General features: G+C 39.5%; 1 protein-coding gene across 2 annotated transcripts in view; it reads right to left on the minus strand.

The window, feature by feature from the left end:
* Positions 1-12277, minus strand: part of PPP3CA (protein phosphatase 3 catalytic subunit alpha) — a 328201-nt gene that overhangs the window by 46023 nt on the left and 269901 nt on the right. The window lies entirely within an intron of this gene.

Below are 12277 nucleotides of genomic sequence, written 5' to 3' on the forward strand. Positions count from 1 at the left end.
CTTCAACAGAGGGGACGCAGAGACAGAAAAGAAACAAAATTGAAAAAAAAAAGCAAATGGGCACATTCCAAAATCATTATACTCTATACAGAAAATAGGGAGGGAGAAGCATAATAGAGCTAGGATTTTTTTTTTTCTTTTCAAATCTTTGATCTGCAGATGCCCTAGCAGAAAAACTAGTCTTTGTGTATTCTTTTGGCAAAGTTCTACGATCACAGAAGGAGGCATGATGGCTTGATAGATAAAATTTTTGAGGTAGGATCTGTGTATTTATACTATCCTTTGACAATAGTTTAGAATTATGTTGGTATACTGCATGAAAGGTTTTTTGATTTCTGGGAGAGATGTTGTAATTTTTTTTTTTTTTTTTTTTTTTTACAGAGACAGATAGGGACAGACAGACAGGAAGGGAGAGAGATGAGAAGCATTAATTCTTCGTTGCGGCACCTTAGTTGTTCATTGACTGCTTTCTCATATGTGCCTTGACCAGGGGGCTATAGCAAGGCGAGTGATCCCTTGCTCAAGCCAGCGACCTTGGGCTTAAGTCAGTGATCTTTGGGTTCAAGCCAGTGACCATGGAGTCATGTCTATGATCCCATGCTCAAGACAGTGATCCTGCGCGCAAGCTAGTGAGCCCGGCGCTCAAGCTGGCAACCTCGGGGGTTTGAACCTGGGTCCTCCTCATTCCAGTCAGAAACTCTATCCACTGTGCCACTGCGTGGTCAGGCTATAATTTTTTTAAAAATCTGTATTTTCCCATAAAAATTATCTTTTTCGGTACAAGTTTCATTTAAGATGTGTATATGCAAGTATATGCATAATGTTTGCAGTGTGTATCACAGCATCTGTGAACACAATCTCTAAGATTCCTTCCATTTCAAAATCTGGCTCCTAACTCATTTTCTTTTCTTATTCCTGTCCTGAATGTTCTCTACTTGCCTGATGGATTCTGTTTTCAAAAGGTTTCCATTTTTATTATTATTAGAGACCTAGGTTATGGAAAACTTGCTAATTTACGAGCACTATACTTGTAACTCACTTTTATTCTGTAGCTCATGTTGTTTATGAAGATGGATTTAATGTAATCAATTTTTAGGTAATTTTGTCATACTGATACGCTTCATTATGAGTTTCTTGAAAAATGTAATGTTTCAATTGCTTGATTCAGTACTTAAGGTCTTCACAGGCAAATTCTCAGTAACTTCCATGTAATCGACTGGATTTCAATGAACCTGAACTATTTTATTATTAATGGACATAGGTATATCTAATTTTCCTGAAGCTATGAGCTAATGATTTTGTATTTGACAAGATAAACACACATGTATTTTATTGGGTATCATCCTTTTATGCCTACAGGTAGCTCTTGTCCTGCTCCTCTTACCTTGTACACACATCCTTCATGGCATCTATGACAATGACACCTTCTTTAACTTTACAATGAGTTTCCTACATGAAATCTGGATGAAATTATCTTACACGAAGGAGAGAGATATATTTATAAAATAATATGAGCCAATCTTAATATTGTGTAAATAATGTTCTATGTTTTTCTTATTGTTTTAGTCAATTCTTAACCAGATCATTATTTAAATATAAAATTTTTGGTAAAATAAGTGGAAGGAAAGTAATGGAAGGAATGAAAAAGGCACAGATTTCTTTTATTCTTCTATAGGGCCTTGTACTGTATCTGACACATGGTTACTATTCAGTGCTGGGTGAAGCAGTGGTAGAAGGAAGGGAAATAGAGTGGGGAAGGAAAGAACAAAGTAAGAGAGAAGAAAAGAAAGAAGGCAGACAGGCAGAGAAAGTGAAAGCAAAGATAAATACTCAAAAATATAAAACAATAAACTCGTCAGGACAGTAAAAATGTAACTAACCACACAGAAACAGAAGTCAGAAGGGAGCATGAAGGAATTTAGGAAAAAGGTAATTATGTCACTTCAGAAGCTAAACTCTGTTTTAAAATTGTAAGAGACTCTAAAATAGATAAGAATAAAACTAATATTGGTTTTGTCAGTTAGTACTGTGTACACTTGGGCAAATATTTCTCCTTACTTGAACTTTATCTTCTAAACTTGTAAAATAGGAATAATAATACCTGTCCTGTCATTTTCTAAGTCTGAAGATCAAATAAAATATGTGATTAATATCAATAATAATATATACAATCAGATAAAACAGATGGTACTGAAAAATGTAAAGTGCCATGCTCAGTTTCAAGTCTTTTAGGGAGAGAGGGAGGGCTACCTAATTTTCGTAGTTCGCTACTTTATAATTGCCACCTAAAGTGTTACATCTAAATACCAGAATCCAGAGAATTTGGGCCAATTGATTCTTGTTATTAGCTCAAGTCTAGTCAAACACTGTGAATCATTTCTACCATGACAATTTTACTTAGAAAATTTAAACTTCTTATATTATATAAGTTTTGCCAAGTCAACAAGAAAGAATTAGTTGTAAATGCCTTACCAGTTTTAGCTGGAACCTTCCTTTAAGTTCTAATCCATATTATTATAATGCTAAAATAAGTATTAAGTAGCCTTAGACTAAATAAGAGAGATAGATTTAGCTGAAATTTAAGCTCCTGAAGGAGATGACGTGGACATACTAAACACTGTGCCCATGCCTTGTGTCATTGAATGCAGTTGATAATTACCAGCTCCAAATGCATAACAAGGGTACTTATACTGTGATTGGAGGTCCCTTGAAAACTGGTGCTATCTGTACATATTCACAGAACCCCTTTTCACTTTCCAGCTTGTACTTGATATCAACCCTTGAGCTGTAGGTTGCAACAGTTATATCCCTGGTACTGCATTAATATTAAGCCCCTGTATTTGATATCTACATTATTATCTAATGTAAGTACAGGGCGAGGCAAAGCAGGTTTACAGGTGTTTGTTTGGCAAATAATACTATAATTAATAATAATACAAGAATAAACTCTGTGTTTTGCATTCTCACAACTGTAAACACCTCCTTTTGCCCCACCTGGCACTTCCCTTTGGTTGGGATAGCATGCTATACAAATGCTACTTATTTTATTCCTATAAGTAGCATATAATAGTAACAATAATAGCAACAAACTATTGAGCACTCAGGATTGACAGACACTGCTCTGCGTTTCCATGGATAAATGCATTTAATCTCGCAACAACTCTGTGAATTACATTATAATCTTGATTTTATTGATGAAAACCTGGGGCACAAAGGGGTTACAAACTTTCCCCAAAGTTCATATAAGCTAGGTGGGGAACAGCACTGTGCCTGAACAGCAGACTGACTCTGGAGTGCACAGGTTAACCTGTCTGTGCCCCTGCAGCAATGTTGTCGTAAGGAAGCTTCCAAGGCAATGTCTGCACTGATTCCCTATTCAGCTCATGGCTTCATTATGTTTAAGTGACTATTTTTCAGTAAGAAAAGAAAAGCTTTTGAAATGAAGAGTCATTTGTCCTCGCTTTAAAATTTCATGAGTATTACACATACAAATATATACATTATTAAAAAGAATATAGTATTATTCATACTTTTCTAAAAAAATGATTTCTCCCTTTAAAAAGTATCCCCTAAAGCACTTATACTTTTGGCTTTTATTTATTCAGTTCCACTGTGAAAGTGTCATTGCTGGAGGCCACTTTCTAAAGAGATTAGGTTTAGTCCCCTCCTCAACTTGCTTACATTCAAACATTTAATTAATGGAACAGACAGTAAAACAGAAAATCTATCAGGATTTAATATGTAAAAATTGCTCTCACTACACATATTTACATTTACTGAACATATTATTATCATCCTAAGACTTGAAAGAAAATACACCAAGCTATATCACTCAAGGTAACAGAAATAATGGCAGTGGTACAGGACATTATAATCACAGATTCACGCCACATATTGAAGAATCCTAAATATAAAGGGCACTAGAAGACACTGCTGACCTCTTCCTGCAGTTAATTTTCCCCATTCATCTCAGAGAGTATTTCTCTGAAAACCTAGTCAAGCTTCCTATTTTCAAGTTCTCTCTAACCTTAAATGTCTACATACACTTCTTTTCTCCCACCTCATATTGATAATGAAGAGTAAATACTAAGAGTTTTGTTCATGGTTACTGCTTTGCTCCTTTTTTTTTTTTTTGTTTTTTTTTTGAGGGAGTCAGAGAGAGAGAGGCACAGATAGGGACAGACAGACAGGAAGGAAGAGAGATGAGAAGCATCAATTCTTCATTGTGGCACCTTAGTTGTTCATTGATTGCTTTCTCATATGTGCCTTGACCATGGAATTACAGCAGAGCGAGTGACCGCATGCTCAAGCCAGCAACCTTGGGCTTCAAGCCAGCGACCTTTGGACTCAAACCAGTGACCCTGGGATCATGTCTATGATCCCACACTCAAGCCAGGGACCCTGTGCTCAAGCTGGTGAGCCTGTGCTCAAGCCGGATGATCCCACACTCAAGCCAGTGACCCTGTGCTCAAGCTGGTGAGCCTGTGCTCACGCCGGATGAGCCCGCGCTCAAGCAGGAGAACTCGGAGTTTCAAACCTGGGTCTTCCCCATCGCAATCTGATGCTCTATCCACTGCACCACTAACTGGTCAGGCTCTGCTTTGCTCCTTCTTAAGTTTTTATATTCTATACCATTTCTCAGTAGACTGTTTTAGGTTTAATAATAATTATGAAAAATTATCTTTTTTTTATTTTTTATTTTTATTAAGTGAGGGGCAGGGAAGCAGAGTCAGAAACCCGCATGTGCCCAACAGAGATCCACTGGGCAAGCCCCCTACCAGGCAATACTCTGCCTGTCTGGGCCGCTGCTCCGTTGCTTGGCAACAAAGCCATTTTTTTAGTGCCTGAAGTAGCCATAGAGTCATCCTCAGTGCCTGCGGCCAACTTTGCTTGAACCATTCAAGCCATGGCTGCAGCAAGGGAAGAGACAGAGAGATAGAGGGGAAAGGGTGGAGAAGCAGATGGTTACTTCTCTTGTGTGTCCTGAGTGGGAATCAAACCCAGGACTTCCCATGCTGGCCTGTTGCTCTCCTGCCGAGCCAATTGGCCAGGGCCAAAAATGATCTTTCTAATGTGTATAATTCTACTGATATTCATCAGGCTAAAAATAAAAGTATTTATTAAGTAAATAAAAGAATAATTTTGTTTTTGGTGGGGTGGTACCTTACTGTTTTGTATCAGAACAAAAAAAAAAGTACTTGGCTACAATTTGTCAGCAAATATCAAATAACAAAACACTATGGGGATATGTATTTACATTTTCTAGATTGAACTAAGTGATTTGGGCAAACAGTTTCTCAAGGCCAGTTAGGAGGATCTTTAGATTTGAGATAATGGCAGGAAAAAGTAAGAGTGGGAAAACCATTGCTACTGGACAAAGTATCTGGATTAATTTTATCCGATTTGTAAAGCAGCTAGTATTATATTTATGCCTGTGGCTGTAAAGATTCCAAAAAATGCTTTAAAAAATGTTATGTCAATGCCAAAGGTTCTGTCCATGCTTAAGGCAAGCAAGTCTAAGACCCCTAGAGAAAAGGGCCCTTGCTGTCAAACCTGCACACCTTTGTAGGGTAGTAAACTTCTCCATATGTGGTAGAGAAAGAAGCAGAGAACACTACTCAGGATTGCCTGGGCACTGTTTCTATTCTCTTCCAGAGAACCCCCGCCCTATACCCCCATCTTCCTCTCCCACCCAGGATAGAGATCTGATCTAGTTGGTTCTGCATTCGGCTCCAGAACCAGGCAGGTATCAGATATCTCTAAGTTTATAACAGTTATTCCTGATTATGAAACAAGATCTTAGTATGAAAGAACTCTGGTGCCGTTCGGAATGAGATTCTGAGGCTGGGTAATGCCATGCTATGCTGATGCTCCTGCTAGAAGTCAGGGATCTAGGGCAAACTGGCTTCAGAGATGCTGCACTTGCTTCTATATGTTCACATCAAGGCTACCAATAAGATTTTTACCTTAGTTCACTACATTAGCAATTCAATCCTCCCTTTCAGTGATATCTTCCTATCAAGCCGTAAATCATCTTTCTGTTTATAAATGGTATCTTCCTGAAGCTCTTGACTACTTTTTGACTGGAAATATGAGGATGTTGTAAATGTCAAGTTTTGGTACAACCAAATGCTTTTCATAAGTAATTCTATCACGTTATCTAGTTTGAAAGTCTAAAACATCAAAATACAATTTTTCCTACCTCTTCTTTCTTCCTTCACCTATCTTAACATTTTTCTTTAGTTGTCATTATAATTTTTGGTCTTAATCATTAAATTAGTTTGCTTGCCACTTAAAATTTCCTCTCAAATCCAAAATAACATTTGATTTAAAAGTAAATTTACTTAATTGTACTGTCAGTAGTTTTTCCTGGAACTGAATTATAGACCCCTGGTATGTATACTTCTGTAGGTCTTTATCACATATCTATTCACCCATCCAGTCACCCTCTCATCCGACAACTCCTCTAAACTACAGTGAACTGGAGCCACATAGAGGCCCGTTGTAATTTACTTTAGATTTCTTGAAGCACTACAGTGGAGGGATAAAAAGGATTTAATTGTTTACATCAAGGTATAAAGCACATTTTCCCAGAGTCATTATAGTTGTCAGCCAGACTTAAAGCAGAGTGCACATCTGCCACTGTCATTCTCCATACTGAAAGATTTTACTCTACCATTGTTTAAATGTCGCTTCTTCAGCTAAGCTATTTTTTTGTCCCTAACGACTAATTTCTATCTTCATTTCAGACCACTCTTTTCTTTGTAGTATTTTCCAAATATACTTAAATACTTATCTGTGGAATGACTTAATGTCTATCACACTATCAGATTAGAAACCCCACTAGGGCAAAGGCCCTATCTGTCTTGTTTATTTCATATCCTCAGCACCTACTATGGTGCTTGGTATACAGTAAGTTCTAAATCAGGGGTCCCCAAACTTTTTACACAGGGGGCCAGTTCACTGTCCTTCAGACCGTTGGAGGGCCGCCACATACAGTGCTCCTCTCACTGACCACCAATGAAAGAGGTGGCCCTTCCGGAAGTGCGGTGGGGGGCCGGATAAATGGCCTCAGGGGGCTGCATGTAGTTTGGGGACGCCTGCTCTAAATAAAGGTATGTTGCATCAGAGAGTGGATGAAGTTAAAAGTCACTTTTACAGGTGGCAAATTATTAAGACAGAGGTGTTGGGAAGGAGAAGGAGGAGGAGGGTGAAATGAAAAGTTTCATTACATCATTTTCTTTCTGTTTGGCATATTTGGGTAATGAAACAGCTTTTTCCTCAAGGCTACAGGTTCGCAGAAAAACAACTCATATGCATATTGCTCTGCCAATGGTTAACTCCTTGGAAAGCATGTCTGCTTGCACTGGTTATGCAGTAATTTAAAGTGAGATAAAGCTCTGGGAGTCATTACTGATAGGGCACTTCTGCACACTGTCTTGCTATTAATTCCCCGAAAGAAAACGCTTCATTCAATGTCTGTGTTGGCTGCCTAGCATGTATAAGGCATGCTACTTGACTTTACCATATGTATCAAAAGAGCCCTGTTTCAAATGAATTCTAATTTGATTAGGAAGTTATAGAAATGCTAACTCTAGGGGGAAAAATAGTGACATGCTAAGTACAGGGCAAATGATTGGTACTGCAGGCATTCAAGGAAGGACCATCAACAGTCCGTGGCAACTCAAACAGAAAAGGGTCTAGTCCATTTAGATGTGGGGATACGAGTGAGACAGTGTTCCTGATGGGAAAAAGTGTGTGGGCAAAGCTGTGGAAGGGGAAAGCCAAACGTTGTCAGGGCAGTGAGAAGAACAATTTGGCTGAAGTAGAGGGTTCACCCAGAGAGAAGCAGATAGATGATCATACAGGTAGCTCAACCCATCAAGTGAAATTGTAACTGAGAAGCTCAGGAGGAAGATATTCTGCTAGGAGCTTCTGTGAAGCCCCACACTGACAGGTGGCATAATAAAGAGCGTAGCCATGACTCTAGGCTTGTGTGCTAATCCATTTCAGTTATATGAAAAAGGGATAGAACTACAAAACAACCAGAGCCAGCCTAAAACAAGATGGTGCTGAATCTGACCTTCAGGAGACCTGAACCTCACTATACCCTGGATTTTATTATATACTGATTACTCCTGGGCTGTCTTCACAGATCCAAATTGGACTATGTAAGGGAAGAAAAGGGGTGGTGCCCAAATTCAGGGAAGAGACCAGCCTATATCCCACGGACTAATGTGTATGCCTCCCCCTTAGTATATTTTCCGCATAATAATCCCCCCAGACTTCTCTAGTAGGAGAAGTTGATCTGTGAGCTCGACTCCTGCCTCTCCATCCTCTGGCCACTGACTTCAGCTTGTGCTCCTGAACACTCAACTTCAGTTTCATTTTTGGTTCGATGACACCAAACAGAAAAAGAACACTTCCAGCACCAGATCCCCACAGTGGGGGACTGGCTGATTGATCTAAACTGATTAACAACAGCGATATAAAATATTCAATGATGATATCTTAATATCACATAGTATTATTCAAAGCAAGTTCATCTATTATTTACACATTTATTTTTTTCTCATTTTATAGAGATGTCACCACCTGCCAATAAAATTAGATGAGTTAGCTGTTTAATGGCAGAACTGTAATTCAAGTCTACACCCTCTGTCCTGATATCTTGCAGGAATAAGCAGGAATGGTCAGTGTGAGGCATCAGGAACAAGGCAATGGGTGAGAAGACAGCTTGCTAGAACAGACCAGGAAGGATAGAACTGAGTGAATTAATAAGGTGGGCCACACCACGGGAGGGGACACTTACAGTCATACCTTTCTGAAAGCTGTCTTGAATTGCAGGCAAGTATAAACAACAAATCAGAAGTATTGGACATGTAAATATGAAGCTAATCACACAGCCATTATCGGTTTTAAGGTGGCAGAATACACCTATTATTTTCACTCTTTCATTTTGCCACAGGGCTATTACTTAATTTGCAGAAGCTTTAAATATTCAGTCATATTGTAACTATAAGGTTTTAATTCCAGAGATTCTTCACTGCTATCTTTCCATTGATTATGTTTTGAGGGTAGTTGCCACCCGGTTTTGTCGCACTGTATTTAAAAATTCTCGTTAACATTTATTTTATTCAAATACAGTAACCCTGACTTCTGCAGTGAATACCTGGCTTCCACCCCCACATACTGCACACAGTGTTAGCATAACAGCTTTAAAGTGCTTCAGAAACTTCACACAAAAGCCTTTTGAAATTATGCTCAAACTGAAGAATATGTCTTTCTTCTTCCTATCAATTTATTCTTTTCCCCTCCAGAGAATTTTTTCTTTTATGAAAAGGTTCCCAAAGTGAAATTCTTCTGTCCACTTCCTGAGAGATAGTGATCCACCCCAAAGGCAGGAGAACAGTGAAAGAACTACTCAAGGCTCGCAAGGCGCTGATGGCTATTGTTTTCTCAGTTCTCTCCTTGTTAAATAGAACCTCAGAGGCAATGCACATCTGAAGTGGGAAAGAGCTATTGGTCTCAAGCAAAACTGCACTACTTAGCATGCAGATGAAAGGGAAAGCTCTAAGTCTGTTCTACGGAGTAAAATCCCAATTTTCTTCCTTTTTTAACCATTTGACTTTTGAGTTGCTAAAAAACTTGTAAGTATAGTAGTATATGCTACTTAGTAATTGGACTGTTAAAAATTATCTGGGCACTCCTTTCACTAGGCTGAATAGAAAAAAAAATTTAATAACATAAAAAACAATAAAAGCCTTAGTGTTCATATTTTATATACTTTTGGTAAACAATATGATCATGGTGGGGCATGCGAGGTGACCTGAGTTCTTGCTCTCACTGAAAGTACCAGGGGGACTCTGGAATAAGACGAGGAGCTCTCATCCCACCAGAGGGAATTAGCTCTTACTGTTTTTGAATAAAAGACTTCAATATTGAGATTTTGTCTGGGAAAAAAGTGGTCACTGCTTACAAAAAAAGATTTCAAAAACACTGGCCTTGATTTTATATTTTTCCTTTTTCTAAAGAAATGTTAATCATTTTTTTTAATGTCTTGAGGGAGAAGAGAAGAATTGAAACCAAGGGGCTTTATGACTTTGATTACATTTAGTTTATAAATAAATATATTTGTTTGATTTGTTTTTTTATTAAATTGTTTTAAATCTTAGCTCTAAAAATCACATCTCTCTCTCTCTCCACACACACACCCTCATAACCTGGCCTCTCCCCAGGATGATCAGCAACCCGAGGCAGCAGGAGACAGACAGCAGCCAGGACCTGAGGCAGGCTAAAAATAAAATCTTGACCTACCTTACATTTCAGTTTCTGAGCCCTAAGGTGGAACAAACCCCTGGCTCCCTGGCTGCTTTCCCATGAGACTGAAGAAAGGGGCACCAGAAAAGACCTCAAAGCTGTCCTCAAGACCTGAAGAAATGATTTACAGGGGTCCTTGGGCTATAACAGTCCTGACATATGACCTTTGAGTTTACAATGCTCACTCCCATAAAAACTTAAAGAGAGATGTGAGTGTTCGGCTTACTCCATTAGCGTCGTACTTACGTGTTACGTGGGAGAACGAGTTTGGTTGTGCACAGCAGCAGAATACACAGAATTCTTTTTCTGTGGCTTAGTTGTATTTTTACATTCTAGATTATGATTTTACAAATATGTTAGAATAGGTAAGTGACTTAGACTACGGTGTGTTTGATTTACACCAAAATTCGCGTTACATCATTGTTGTAGGAACGGAACTGTGTTGTGACCCGAGGGCCCTCTGTATTACCTTTCCTCAGACCATCAGCTCCGAGCACAACCTTGAACCCCCAATCCATGGTGTGTTGTGGTTTTGTCCCTGTAATCTGTAACCTACATGCCATAGGGGTGGGGAGGAGATTCGGGTTCTTAGAGCCTTGGCTTTCCATTCTCCTTGGTGGCCCCATTCATGATGAAATAGCCAGTCTTTCTCCACTGAAATTCTCAGGGTCTAGTGTTTGGCTCTGTTAGCATAGGGTGGGCAAACCCTTTCTGTTCCATAACACAGATCATACTTTTACCTTAAACTAGGTCTTTTCTGACCATTCTAGAGAATTACCCCTTGTCAAATGTGCTTAGTGTTTGACTCTCTTACTTTATACCTAATCTAATTGCGTCTTATATTTTTAATTCAATCATTCAAATGTCATACTTTGTCAGCTGGTTTATAAGCCCTTGGCACGCCAAGAACATATTTTCCTTTACTTTGTATGCTTCTTACCAAAGAACACTAAAGGCAGCATCTTGTTTTTGGGAACTGGGCAGCTAGAAAAGGGGAACAACTGTCCTCAGCCCCTGGCATCCATGGCTGTCATGGAACTGCACTGTGCCTACTGATAACCATGCTCTATGGCCACAGAGGAGGGTCTGCTTCAGTCAAAATGGCGGCATAAGAGAACCTAGGACTGCAACAAACTCCACCCAGCATGTAACACTCTCTGGGCCACAGGGGAGGAAGGTGAGAGTTCTGATCTCTTTGTAGGACAAAGAGGTGTCTGGAGAGGGGCAAGGATCAGGAAGATATCAGGAGGCTTTACAGTAAAAACACTGTAATTACCTGAGGTTTGCCTTTTGGGGCAGGACCCCTGACAGACGCAGGAGGGGGTCAGGGTACATACAGCCCAGTGCAGGAAGAGGTAGGCGGTGCTAAACAGGAAATGAGGACACAGGCAAAAAGGGAGCCTACTTCCCACAAGGAATGTGTAGTCAAACAAAAATAAAGACAAAAACAAATACCTACTCATAGGGCTGAGGACACAGAACAGGTGCTTGGTTATGAAGGTGGCCAAGGCCCACCTGCAGTGCCTGGACTGCAGCCTGGGAAAGCTAGAACCTATCACAGCTCACTGGGCCTGGGGTGGCTCCTACCTCCAGGAGTTCAGAATGGTTCAGAAATGAGGGCTTTTCCTGCCTCTCCTGGGCCATGTCTCACCTTGCAAATATTATTTGATTGCTTTTTCTTTTTCTGTGCCCATTTCTCTTAATCTTAGAAAGTGGCACTCGGACAGGCTGTCTTTGTACTTTCCAGACCAATGCCAACTAGAGTTAATGGCTTTTCACATTTTATTGCTTATTCTGCCATACCTATAACATTTTTCATCATTTCTGAATAAAGAAATTACTTTGATGAAAGAAGATACTGTGTCCTCTGCTCCTTCTTTCCCCCTGTAGTCAGTAAATAATGCCCCGTTGTTGCCTGGTCTCCTTCAGGCACACAGGTGTGGAGTTTCAGAGAGGA

The sequence above is a fragment of the Saccopteryx leptura genome, chromosome 5 (genome assembly GCF_036850995.1).
Source record: "Saccopteryx leptura isolate mSacLep1 chromosome 5, mSacLep1_pri_phased_curated, whole genome shotgun sequence".
NCBI classification, from domain to species: domain Eukaryota; kingdom Metazoa; phylum Chordata; class Mammalia; order Chiroptera; family Emballonuridae; genus Saccopteryx; species Saccopteryx leptura.